The sequence below is a fragment of the Mauremys reevesii genome, linkage group 7 (genome assembly GCF_016161935.1).
Source record: "Mauremys reevesii isolate NIE-2019 linkage group 7, ASM1616193v1, whole genome shotgun sequence".
Lineage (NCBI taxonomy): Eukaryota > Metazoa > Chordata > Testudines > Geoemydidae > Mauremys > Mauremys reevesii.
This window is the reverse complement of record NC_052629.1, coordinates 41,234,719-41,247,658: the sequence shown is the minus strand read 5'-3', so window position 1 is coordinate 41,247,658 and position 12,940 is coordinate 41,234,719. Positions and strand designations below refer to the sequence as shown.

At 47.1% G+C, this 12,940-nt stretch overlaps 1 protein-coding gene across 13 annotated transcripts in view; it reads right to left on the bottom strand.

Annotated features, from left to right (window-relative positions):
• Positions 1-12,940, bottom strand: part of CDH23 (cadherin related 23) — a 509,234-nt gene that overhangs the window by 488,194 nt on the left and 8,100 nt on the right. The gene's annotated exons all lie outside the window — the stretch shown is intronic.

The following is a 12,940-nucleotide window of genomic DNA, read 5'->3' as shown; positions in this document are numbered from 1 at the left end:
GAGCAGCACATGTTTTGCTGGCACCAGAGAGGATGCTGCTGTGGCCCAAATGGAGACGTCAACAAAACATCCCATCCTGCTGCCGTCTGCTGCATGAGACTCACAAGAGGAGGAAACTGTGTTTGTGGTTTTGAACTGGGGCGACCACAAGCCAGAGAGGGTGAAATGTTATTTTCCAGCTTCTCAGAGTGTTTCTCTAAAACAACTGTCAGTGGAAAAACCATTCAAATTATTTAGAAATAAAGACAGTTGACAGCCTCCCTTTTAAATTGAATGATAATCTGAATGTTGTATATTCTAAGTCACTTTTTCATTACATAAGTAATTGCTTGAAATGCCATTTTGATTGTCTTCATTAATATTGCATTTCTCCACACTGGTTTCCAGAGACGGTTTTGTTTTGATATTGTGGATTTAGGAATTTCAAGGGAGAACTTTAAAATTCTGCATTGGAGAGAATATTTAATTGTGCTTTGTCCCTGAAAGAGATTCTTTGCTAAAAGAATTCGCTGTAGAAATATAGTTTCTTGTATATATAAAGCTAATAAGGGCTCTGGATGGGTCATCTGAGGGAACTGAACCTGCGACCTCTGGATCTAAAAGCAGGAGGCGCTACTGTTTAAGTTAAATGACAAGCTCCATTAGCTTAGGGGCAGTAGTAGACTCAAGCTGCTAAGCAATCCAGCCACTAGAGGGTGACACAGACACACCTGCTCAGCACGTTACTTGAAACTTCTGCTCAGACTTTGATGCTCTGACCACCCAATTATGGTGTGCTTCGAAGATGTACAACTCACTCCCCAGTGCCACCCATTTTGCTACACGTGTTCATCTGTGCTCCCACAGAGACTTTTAGCGAGACAATATTAGCCCCTTACTCAGAGCCTTTTCCTTTCAGTCGTTCCTAGGTCTACAGTGGTGACTCTGTGCTGCATATTCTGATAGAGAAATGTGAGAGTTTTATTGTGACATATGCAGCACCCTGATTACCTTAGCTAGAAGTGGGGGTAGCATTTTAGATAACAGGCCCCAAGCCTTCAATCAGATCTACATTCACACAGCGTAGAGCCTCACTGACTTTCTACCCACATGGGCCAGATAGCAGGATTGGGGCTCCAATTAGTAGTAGGACATCTTCTGGGTTTATGGTCTTGGCTCAGTGCCTACCTAGAAATCACTATAGCTCATCTCTGCCTTTGGTTCAGAAGCCTGTTGTTATGGGGCAGAGCGTGCAATGATAAAAATGTTCTTTCAAGGGACTCAGTCTTCACTTAGTTACATTGACTTGCAGTCACCCCAGAAGGCCCATCTCCAGGTCCCCACTCCATGCCGTCACTGTAAATTAATCAAGGTGAAATTGGCAACAAGTGGTGGAGAAGCTGCCAGCGATTCATCTAGAAGAATTATGGACTTGATGCACCCGCATATGCCACGTCTGGATTTGCTGTTCTGTGTATTGTTATCAGGCTGGGAAGTGGCAGTTTATAGGGCTGTGCACCTGTATTGGTTATTTTAAATGCACTGTTGGGACACTTCTGTGCGAGAGGAGTTGTTATACATACAAAGTACCCTTAATTGCCTTCGTCAGAACAGCAGCAGTTTCTGCATTGCCTGTGCCCTGTTGGCAGCCATGCAGAAACATTTGGGCTGCTGCTGGCATTTTTATAATCCCAAACCTACAATCGCCGCCTCCCTTTCCCCCACCTGGTCTTCTCTTTCCCGAACACCACCACAATATTTGTGTCTTTAATTTACAGTGTCAGTCTTTCTGTTTGCTGCATGCTGTTCCAAGAGCATAAAGAAGAAATGAAAGTATAAATCAAAAATGTCTCCCAAATGGCTTGTGTGTGAGGAACTGCTCAGTAAACAGCTCTTTTCAGTCCCCTTCCCCAAACCACCTCTCTAGACGCACATCAAGCAATTAAAGAGCCTCCGCCCCATGCCCTTTCCCCCTCCCCCCATCCACAGAATAATTGCAGCTGGAAAACGACAGCTGGGGCTACCCACTAATGGTATTTGCTTCCTTTAGAAAAGACAAAAAAAGATCACTGGCAACCCAATAGGGATCTGTGTGTGTGTGCGCATGTGGCATTCATCCACCTGTCAAGGAGGCTTCTTCTGCAGTGGCATTCTGACTGCCACCATTGCAGTGATTTTCCCATCACACCTGGCTCTCTCTCTCTCCCTTCTGTTCCCAATTATTGAGGAACAAAGGGAGTGGAAAACACGTCCCTCTTCCTAACCCATGGAGACTTCAACATGATGATGGTCTTTAAAATGTAGACAGAAAGACCCCTAAATGGGGAAACACATCAGCAATGACAACAACAAAATATCCACAATGGAATCATGGTATGAATCAGGGATGTTAAAAAAAACCACACACACATACAGAAACATCAGTAGGCTATGAGAGGAGAATTTCCTTTGTAAAACTCTGTTATTAGATAGCCACATACAGAACCATGGCATGGGACTCACAGACAGACAGACAAAAGACAACTTTAAATTGGGCTTCTCTACACTTTCTAACCCATATTTAAACATTTAGGGCCAAATTCTGATCTTCAGTATGCATGTACTATGCTCCTGTCTTCAGTTAGAGATGACAAGCCCCTCACTCTGGACCCCAAACTTTGGATCTGCCTTGATACTCAAGCTTCTCTATAATGGGTTTGAGCCAAAACAATTAACCTAAAACATCTTCAAATTTGGTAGAAGTTTGGATTCAAATCAGATTTCAGTTCTGATCTTCAAGCACCTCTTTCAGACAGAAATGAAGGATGTCCCTTGACCTCTAGCAATTCTATGGACATTTGTCTTAGTCAATGTTTGTCCAGAGCTTTGATGATCACTGGGAAATCACCAAGTGCATTAAGACAACTATTTAAGATACTGCCAGAATTAACTACTTAAATTGGCACAGAATTAAAGTTGGATCCCAAGTGATCCCATGGCACCTCAGGCCATGTCTACACTATAAACTTGTGCCAGCATCACTTTGTTCACTAGTACACAAAGACACCCAGGCCCAGCTGAATTGCTATGCTAGCAAAACCCCAGCATAAGCACTCCTATGCCAATAGAAGAGTGCTCCTGTCAGCATAGCTAAACATTGCCTAGAGAAGTGATGTAGCTATGCCGGCACAACTCCTCTTTCTGTTGGCACTGGCTGCATCAAAGGCCTAGTCTACACCTAAAACTTAGGTGACCTCACTACATTGCTGAAGGCTGTGAACAATTTGATGCTGTGTACAAAACTTAGTTAGGTCAACCTAACCCCCACTATAAATGCAGCAAGGTTGACAGAAGAATTCTTCTATCGACCTAGCTACCAGCCCTCAGAGAAGTGGCTTACCTACACTGACAGAGAGAACCCTTCCATTGATGTAGGATGCTACAGTTACACAGCTGTGGTTCCATAGCTCTGCTGCTGCAATGTAGACATACCCTATGCCAGCATAGTTATGCAGTGTAGACATGGCCTCCTACTGAATTTCTATTCAGAGATTTGTGCATAGTAAAGCCATGCAACCATGACCAAGTTCAGCTGGAAATTGTTTTTTTTTTTAAATGGTTAGTCTTTCAATTAACCTCATGTTGAATCCTGGTGAGAACATGTGGGACAGAACCTGTCAGCTTTGACAGAACCAAGAAGTGGTTCTACTGAAAAACACCAGTTTCCCCATGTGACCTCTAATTGCGAATGCAAGCTGTGTTTCAAAAGCATCAGCAAATTGCAGCCTGTAAACATTCACTAGTATCTACAGACTGCAAACACATTTGGATCCAACTTGACAAGGAACTTGTACAAAGTTTGTACAAACCACTTCTGCTGCATAAATGCGGGTCGAGCTCCAACCAAGGCCAATTCTATGAACGGAATGTTTTTCCCACCTCTACTATGTGCCTGCCACAGCTCCCCGGTCAGATCCCTGCCCCATTGTACTACTGCATCAGAGCCCCAGCTCCAATAACTTGTGAATCTTTTGCAACACAAATGGTTCACTTTTTGTCACAATTTGCTAGTAGCTTCTCCTGCTCAGGAATCTACCACTAGTTTCTAGCTAGGTGTTTAAAATAAATATATTTTACAGAAAAGTAAACTAAAGTTTTAAAAAAAATTACATTGGCATGAGCAATACACAAGTCATAATTCCTGAAAATAACAAATTGCAGAGCAGGGTAATCAGAAGTAAATTGATATTGATAAATAAGCTTTTCTTCCTCACAGTAGGTGGTTTATTTTAATCTAATGAGTTTTAGATTTTCTGAGCTTTCAGATTCCATGATGAAGAGCCATCTGCACTGGAATTACAGAGCGCTTTGAAATATTGTAATTTTATGGCTCATTTTGTCAGGACTCTTGAAAATGAGATTTGTTCCCAGTGAAGAATTTTGCCCTCTTTCTCCACCCCCCACCTCCAACCCCATGGTGGGGGAAATAAAGAGAAAAAAAAACCTTTTCCCTTGTTAAATAAATACGGGCCAACGTATCTGTAGACATTTGGTGGGGGTGCAAGAGAAGGGAGCATGAATATGGCCAGTGTGTTTTGGGAGGCAAGAATACAACTTTTTTTTTTTTATGAACACCACGGCGGGTGTGATGGGGGGGGTGGGGGAAGAGATGCTTCATATAGAGAGTCTAGTCTCCCATCTATGTACCCTTCCCCACCATCTCTCTCTCTCGGATAGCAAGACAAGGCAAACAATTTCACAGAAGAATTGGGTTCCCCTGGTTACCCCATGGGCTGAATGATCAAGATACACCCGCTTCTAAAATTATCACAACATGGCTGAGGGCTAGGGAAGCAAGGAGGGAAAGAATAGCTGGTCCAAGGGGTGATACTGCAACAAGTCCCCTCCCGAACTGTACCTGGCAAAATGGAGCCGCAGCAATCTACCCTTAAATCTTACGACAAAGCACATCCCCCAAGATCTATATCCCAAACAGAGACAGCGCAAGTGGCTATGACAGACAGTCCCATGCGTCATAGGAGAAAAAGCACATTTGAAAACCTTCTATGAAATCAACTCCTTCACCTTCCCTCCTGACTAGGGTAACCAGATGTCCCATTTTTAAAGGGACAGTCCCATATTAAAGCCCTCCTGCAGGTGTCCCAACTTTTTCTTAATAATGGGTAAATTTTCCCATATTTTCTGTCCCCTCACTCCCCACCCCCATCAGTACAGGTGGGTTTGGCTGCTGGCCAGATCCCTGCTCACCAGCGGTGAGTGGGGAAGGGGTCCAGTGGCGGACGATGCCAGAGGGTGTGCAAGGCTGGTGGCAGGGCAAATCTGCAATGGGCAGGGCCAGCTACTCCCCCTTCTGGTCTGTCAGCACAGCCTCCACTGTATGCCAGCTCTTGGCCAGCAGGTCCCTGCCCCCATCTTGTTTCCAGCCACCCCTGGCTGCCCACTGCAAGCTGCACTGGCTGGAGAGTGCAGGCAGGCGCCAGCGGGTTGTGTGCCATCTCTGCTGCCCACCCATCGACCCTTTACGTGCTCCCCCTCTCACTGTCCTCTCCCTGCTTTGCCCCTTCATCCCACCCCTGCCCCGCTGCTCCCGGCACAGCACATCCTGCTCCCAGCACTGAGCGGAGAACCAGCCCCTGGTCGGAGCACTCCGCTCACTAACAGCCTGGCCGGCAGGTTCCTTCCTTCCTTCCTTCCCCCACTGCCTGTGGCTGAGCCAGCGCCCCGGGAAAGCCCAAGACCCTCCAGCCTGGGGCACTGGACAGGAGGAGCCAAGTGCTGTGTGAGGCTTTGCACACTCAGGACTGGCATGGGGAACCTCTCTCCCCCTCAGCTAAGGTCTGGAGTGCGTGGGGGGGGGGGGGAGTGATTTCCAGCCTGTTCATACCCCCACCCTGCAGGCTCCCACAGCAGCCCCCTTGACAGGAGCATAGCACCCTCTTCACCCACCCCCCCACCTGGTTCCTTCCCCCAGGGAGCACGGGCTGCTCCATCCTCTAGGCACCCTCTTCTGCTGACCCACCTGTCTGGCCGGGTTTGCTGAAGCCCCTGCAGTCGGGTTCCCTGGGCCCTGGTACACAATGCATTCTCAGTGTTTAGGACTTAACCCCTTTCTGTCCACACTGTAGCCGGCTGACAAGAGGTGGCTGGGTTACGTCAGTGGCCAGCAGCAGCCTGAAGGTGTTAGCTGCCTTTCCACACTGTGCCGGCAGGAAAGGACAAGCTGCTTCGAGCCACTGGGGGAGGCGGGGGAAGAGATGAGTTCTGCAAAGACACAGGCCAGGTCATCCCTCCTCCCCCAGCTGCTGCGGCTTGAAGCGGCTCCCTTCCCTTCCACACAGCGCCAAAAGGCTGCTGCTGGCCACATCCTGGTGTGAACCCTGGCAGAAATCTGAGGAGGGGGCATGTGACCTGGCGTGCCACCCGCCCTGCCCCCAGTGGGTTGACTTGGGAAGGTGCGGTGGCAGGTACCAGGAGAGGCAGGTTTGTCCCAGGGGCCCAGCCAGGCATGGAGGGCGGAAAGGGCTGGGTAGGGAGGGTTGGGTCGGGTCGGGTGTGTGTGTGTCCCCTCCCCATGTGATCCCTAAAGCCTTAAGGATAAGAAGATAAAAAGAAATACTGCGTAGTTGGATTATTTTTATTTAACAGGGGCTCAGTCAATTTAACATAGGTGCCGACTCCGTGGGTGCTTCGGGGCTGGAGCACCCACAGGGAAAAATTAGTGGTTGCACCCACCGGCAGCCAAGCTCCCCCCTCCTAGCCTCCTTCTCTGCCGCCACCAGTGCGCCGTGTCCCTGTTCCTCCCCCTCCTTCCCAGTGCTTCCTGCCGCCAAACAGCTGTTTGGCAGCACTTAGGACTTTCCAGGAGAGAGGGAGAGGAGCAGGGATGCAGCGTGCTCACGGAAAGAGGCAGGGTAGGGTCAGGGCCCTGGGGGAAGGGGTGGAATGGGTGTGGGTCAAGCACCCACCGGGCAGAGGGGAAGTCGGCGCCTGTGCAATTTGACGTTAATTTGAACATTTGTACTGCATAGTTCTGATGGATTGCCATTGAACTCACTTGAACAGGAATAATTTTACCCAGTGTCCCATATTCAGCATAGGGAATATGGTCACCCTACTCCTGACCAGTGCACTAAAGTGGGCAGAGGGGAAACATACATTTGCACCTTTCCCCTGCCCATCTTGGCAGAAAAGAAAGGGGAAAAGAGGGTGTCCTCAGTATAATCTGCAGTGCATGACCTCCTGCCTCAATGATGGGCATGCAAATTGCTGCAACACTGTACTAACACTGAGAAGCACAGTGTCTGTTCAGAAAGCCATTTTTCCTGTAACGCCGAGTTGCCAAATGTAAGATACATCTCCCCTCCCCCAACTCTGCACTATTTACAATGGGAGACTGAGGGAGGTAAGAAAGATCCACCTCCTTGCTGTTCTAGGTGGCTGCTAATAGGAATCCAGTCAGCCATATTGAGTATTATTACTGCTATTTATTATTTGTACCGGGGTAGTGCCTAGAGACCCCACTCAGGGGTCTGAGCTGCACTGTGTCAGGCACTGTACATACACACACGGAATGAAAAAAGAGCAGCCCTGCCCCAGTATGTGGTGTATTGAGGACAGGGCTGGAATTGTAAGCTATCGCTGTAAGAACGGGGGTGGAGAGCAAGGGGAGGGGGGCAGGCCTGGTCCTGGTCCTGCTTGCAGGCTATAGGGCCCCTGCACAGTCAGTCTGTAAAGAGCCATTCTCATGCAAGGTGGGGTGAGTCCTGCCTCACAGCCTAGGAAGCAGCCAGTTTTCCCTTTCTCAGCTGTCAGGTTCTTGTGCGATTTTGAATTCTAAGAAATAAGTGTGTCATGGTGCAACCTTCCAGCAAGAGTATTCCTGTTTTTCATCTCTGTCTGTATGTGTGTGCTGTGAATACAACTCAGTACACAGAGGGAAAAGAGATCAATTCCTTGGGTAAAGTCCAAAGTTGCCAGCACAGTGTCTCTGCAGTTGATCAGCTAATTACCATCTAATTCTACTGTCATTAGCAATCACCTCCACTTGGGAGGCCTCACTCTCTCTGGAAGGCAAACATTTCCTTCAAGCGACACGGAAGATGAACACACGCACGAAGTCAGCGTGTGCGGTTTGCGTGGGTTTGTGTTTTGAATGGCGGGCGGACTCTACTCAGCAGAGGGGGCTGTGTTTAAAACACACAAACAGGCACTGTGCTGCTGCCATAGAGGGGCAAAGAGCTTCAGGAAAGGCTAGGCACTCGAGGCCTGACCCAAAGGCTGCTGAACTCAATAGGAGACTCTCCAGGCTCTTAGAGCTTAAGCCTGCTCTGATTAAAGTCAATGGGAGTTTCACTATTTACCTCACAGAGAGCAGGATCCAACCTGACCTGAACAGCAGTTTGTAAGGAGGTGGATTCCCCTCCTGCTCTGAACACTTTAGCACACTTCATGTAGTCCAAACTCACCCTTTCCTGGGCTTTGGCTTCACTACAGTGTCACATACTTGGTTGTATATGTACACGAAGCTTCTTTGCACACACCAGCGGCTTCTTGCATCCCTCTATTCCCTCCCCCCGTCCCCATAAGCTCCCTGTGGGTCACCCTCCCACCCCTCTCTATTTCAGGGACTTTCGGCTGCCCCTTCCCCCCCAATCTGTGCCCTCCCATTCACTCCTCTGCCACATCAGAGGCTCTGTCTGTGCCATGTCCCTCCCCCATCCATACCACTATCCTTCATGCTCCCCACCACCCATGCCTGGGCTCTGTGTGCACTCGCAATTCCCCACAGCGCTTTAAGTGTTTTACAAAAGAGGTCAGTATCATCCCCTTTCACAGCTGGGAAAATGGAGGCACAACTGTGACTCCAATGTCAAGTCCTAGTCCAGTGACCTATCCACTAGGTGACACAGACTTCAGCCTAAGTTTCCTCCCTATACTTAGCTGTTCCTAGCATTTTCCCTGCAGGACTTCTCTGTTCCAGACCCTACATCCTTTCCTCTTATACCCTGGTGGGACCTAACAAGATCCACCTGCTAGTATGACTCATCAGTAATTACACTGCACTTTCATGCTGGTTTCAAGCAGCTATCATCAGAATGACTCAAAGAGGAGCCCTGAATGCTCATATATTGGCCTAGAATCTATCACCCTGTGGCAGTGTATTTGTACATACACATATCCTGCATGGAAGTTTTCCAGGATGGGAAGTTCTGGCTACTCCACATATGAACAAGAGTCACACAATAATTTATTTTGCAACTTTCAAAGACATCCACAGAGGGGACTTGATTCAGAGGCAGCAGCTTCATTTTTTATGTACTGAATAAGAATGTCATCTTAGTTTCAAATACACACGGGTCAGATCACTAACTGCTCAGGATTGTAGTCTGTGGGTTACTGGCACGAGGAGCAGCACTGGAAGAGCAGCAGGGAGTTGCAGGCCCGGATTGCTGTGCATTGACAGCACAGTGTGGGGTGAATTTGCCCTGCACTTGCCTAGAGCAGTGTTCCTCAATCTTTTTGACATCAGGGGCCAGCTTACTGCCTTCCTAAACTGTGTCAGGGAGATCTCAGGGACTGGTACCACGCACTGAGAAACACTAGCCTACAGTACATCTTTCTGTTGTTTCAGTCCATCAAACGCTTAACATTTTCCCTCTCCCAGCAAAAAGAAAAGCCACCTCTATTTTCCTTAAGCTGTGCTTTCCCCTGTAAAGAATTCTGGATGCAAAAGCTAAACATGGCAAATTCAGTAAAAAAAAAAAAAGCTTACTGATTTAAAAGCTAGAAATTCACAAATACCAGAAATCAAGCTATATTTTAAAGCCCTCCCAAATTTCTGTTTCTCCCTGCCCTCAAATACCCAGACTCGATCTAAAATCCATTTCAGTATCCCTATACGAACCAGACACATGCAGATGATGCAGTGGGATGAACGCCAAGGATTTAATCATTCTTTTCCATCTCTAACTACTCCAGTTCCAGTCTGTGTGTTTGCATTTGGTGTTTGCAACAAAACCTGTGTGGCGTATTGTCCGTTCCTACAGCTGTGGAGCAGGGGGCTGGAAGGGCAAATCTCAAAAAAAACCCAAAAGGGTGCTCCAGAAGCACAGGTCGCTCTAGGCAGTCTCAGCTGCAAAAGCTTTCAACCCATTTTTCTCTTCATCCAAATCAAGAGAGAAAGTGTCCTTGCTGAGTCTGCACAAAGCTCACTTAACTCTCAGGGAGAGGCACTTCTCTGCTACAGACCTTTCCAAGGCCCACTAGCTGTTCAAGCTAATGAAACTGACACTTTGCCTGATATAGTAACACTGTGGGCACGCTGTGGCTAATCACTTGCTTGTTGAAACCTTTTAAAAATTGGGGGTAGTAAGAGGAAGGGAAGAAAGGGCTACTTAGAACAGTCAGACCAAAACTGCCACCTCGTTCGCTCAAAGAAAGATAGATACAAAGTGAAAAACAAAAATACCCGCCATGAAACAAACTATTTTACAACTTATTGGATGTTCAGTAGTTAAACAGCCACAACACACCCACTCATGCAAACATTCCTGATCAGTTGCTGAGGTCCCACTAAGCTGTCCAGTCATTTTTTCCCCATGTTTCCTTCCCCATCATTACAATCTACCAAGATTTATGTATAAAATAGTCTCTCTTTCCTCTTCAGCCTCATTCCTTCCTCGATTCTTTCATCTATGACACTGGTGAGATCACAATTCACTTCTCAGAAGTGGTGATGTCAAACCCTCAGACTGGGCTGAGGAATGGGACAAATCAATGTGGATTAAAGACAGGACACCTGAAACTTCAGCCTTTGTTGAGTTTTGAAGGCCGTTGGTTAGCTTTTCACTACATTCCTGGCTCTGTAGTTTCAATCAAAAGAAAAGCTGTTCTTGTTTCTGCCCCATCCTTCAGGCTTAAGAGGAGATTTTGATAGTTTTCATGAACGTCAGAGCCTTTGGGAGCTTGCCCAAGATGAGCCTCAGACACTGCGTTATTTCCATTGCAGCCTTGTCTGATCAGCTTTATTGAAATGTCCATGCTGCATGGACATCCACTAAGCAATGCAAAGACTACCCAAGTCCCAACCCCATATAAAATGAGTCCAGTATGAAACTTGGGATAATTTGTGTTTTTTTAAAAAGAGGGATAGCCTTCTTACTTGTTCCAGACCCCTGGTCAGGAATTGGGAGAGGAGCTGCACAAGACCATCTTACACCACCAGCCTCTTGGTAATCACTAAGGAAGGGGCGGGGAAGGGAGGGAATAATAGAGAGAAAAACGAACACTAAGGGAGGAGTGGTGGTGTGGGGAGAGGAGAGAATTACCACTTCCTCAATCCTTTGCTTTAGCTGAGTCCCATCTCTTGTCTGCCCACAGTATCTGGACAGTAGGTCCTTAGAGCAGGAATCTTGACCCTGTGTTTGAGAAGCCCCTAGCATGTGTTAGATGCTAAACAAACAAAAATGGGAAAATAAATACAGGAAAGGGGCAGCAAGGTTTAATGGGGTCTCACTGAAATAGGTTATTTTTAGAAGTTGTCAATGTCTGGCAGAGGCTCTTGTATCTGTGGAAGAAACCCACCTCCGGTCACCTAAAGAGCACACTGCTAGGGCTGGTCTCATGTACCGTTGTTTTAATGGGTGGCTTTCAGTACTTCTTTGAGGGTGGTCCCCTTTAACAGTAGCTCTGACTCACCACTGCCGCACACGGCAGTTCCAGAAATCTGGTACTTCAGATACACCAAGAGAGACACTCATCACCTAAGTATGTTTCTGTGACAGTTCAGTGACTCTCAGACCCTTGCTTGTGTCCATTAAATCCAGCAAAGACAGTGTAAAGATTAGCCTGTTGTTCAAAGCTCTCCCTCCACACACATACACCCTTCTCTCCCCGCTCTGGAGGAATTAGCCCCCAGCCTCCAATATACCAGGTCTATGAAAGAGAACAAAATGTCCCAGTGTTCCTGCAAGTCTGTCCACTGGCAAGTTATTGGAAAAAAAGAGAGTGGATATAATAAAATCTCAGTGCAGCTCCTACTAGCTCAACACAGTCAGAGAAGCTTCTCTGCCCAGGGACCACAAAGGCTTCCACTTCAAGCCTCAGCCACTGTGGTGCAGCCCACACACAAAGCAAGTCCAGCCCAGCCCAGCCCTTGGCAAGGCATTGTGTTGTTTGTCTTTCCCCACTTGTGCTAGGCACTGTACAAATGTGTTTGAAGTTAACCGTGGGCCACCATGCTTGCAAGCCCAGGGCCTAAACACACAAAGCAGCATTATTACAGTAGTTGCCACTAGAACAGTGAAGGAAATTTTACAGGAGAAAAATTCCAGTGGCTGTTGTGAACAGTTGGGGTCAGTTTGCCCAATGAGCATAAAAGGACATGTAATCAGAGAGCAAGCACTACATTTAAAATTCTACAGTGATGATGTCAAGACATATGTTGTGCCTGCACATACACACTCATGGCAACAGCAGCAGCAACAGCTGGGACTCTTTATGTTCTAAAGAAAGAGAAAGGCACAGCCCCAGATCAAGCAAATCTTGTATCCTAAACCACTTACATTTAAAAGGGATCTGCGTTTAAAGTCATCTGCACAGAGGGCAGCCAATACATTTAAGAAACTTGACAAATTAAATCAATTTTAAGATAGAGCTCTCAGTACTCCTTGGAGGCCATGGGTGCGGGGGGGGGGGGTTGGGGGTTAAAAAAATCTCATTGCTTTTATTTATTTTTAAAGCGATATACACGTAGTGTAGTGTTGTGAAACAATCTTGCCCTTTAAGGGGATTCCCTAGAGCAGAAAGGTGGCAGAATACAATCGGTGTGTTGGGTCCCTTGTTAACCAATTGATCACAGCTCTCATGGAGAGGCAAATCCAACAAGCCCCACAGTTACTTTCAGAGCTGTGTGGGAACCAGAATTTCTATTTCATGGGAAATTCCATGTTTTTCAAATTTG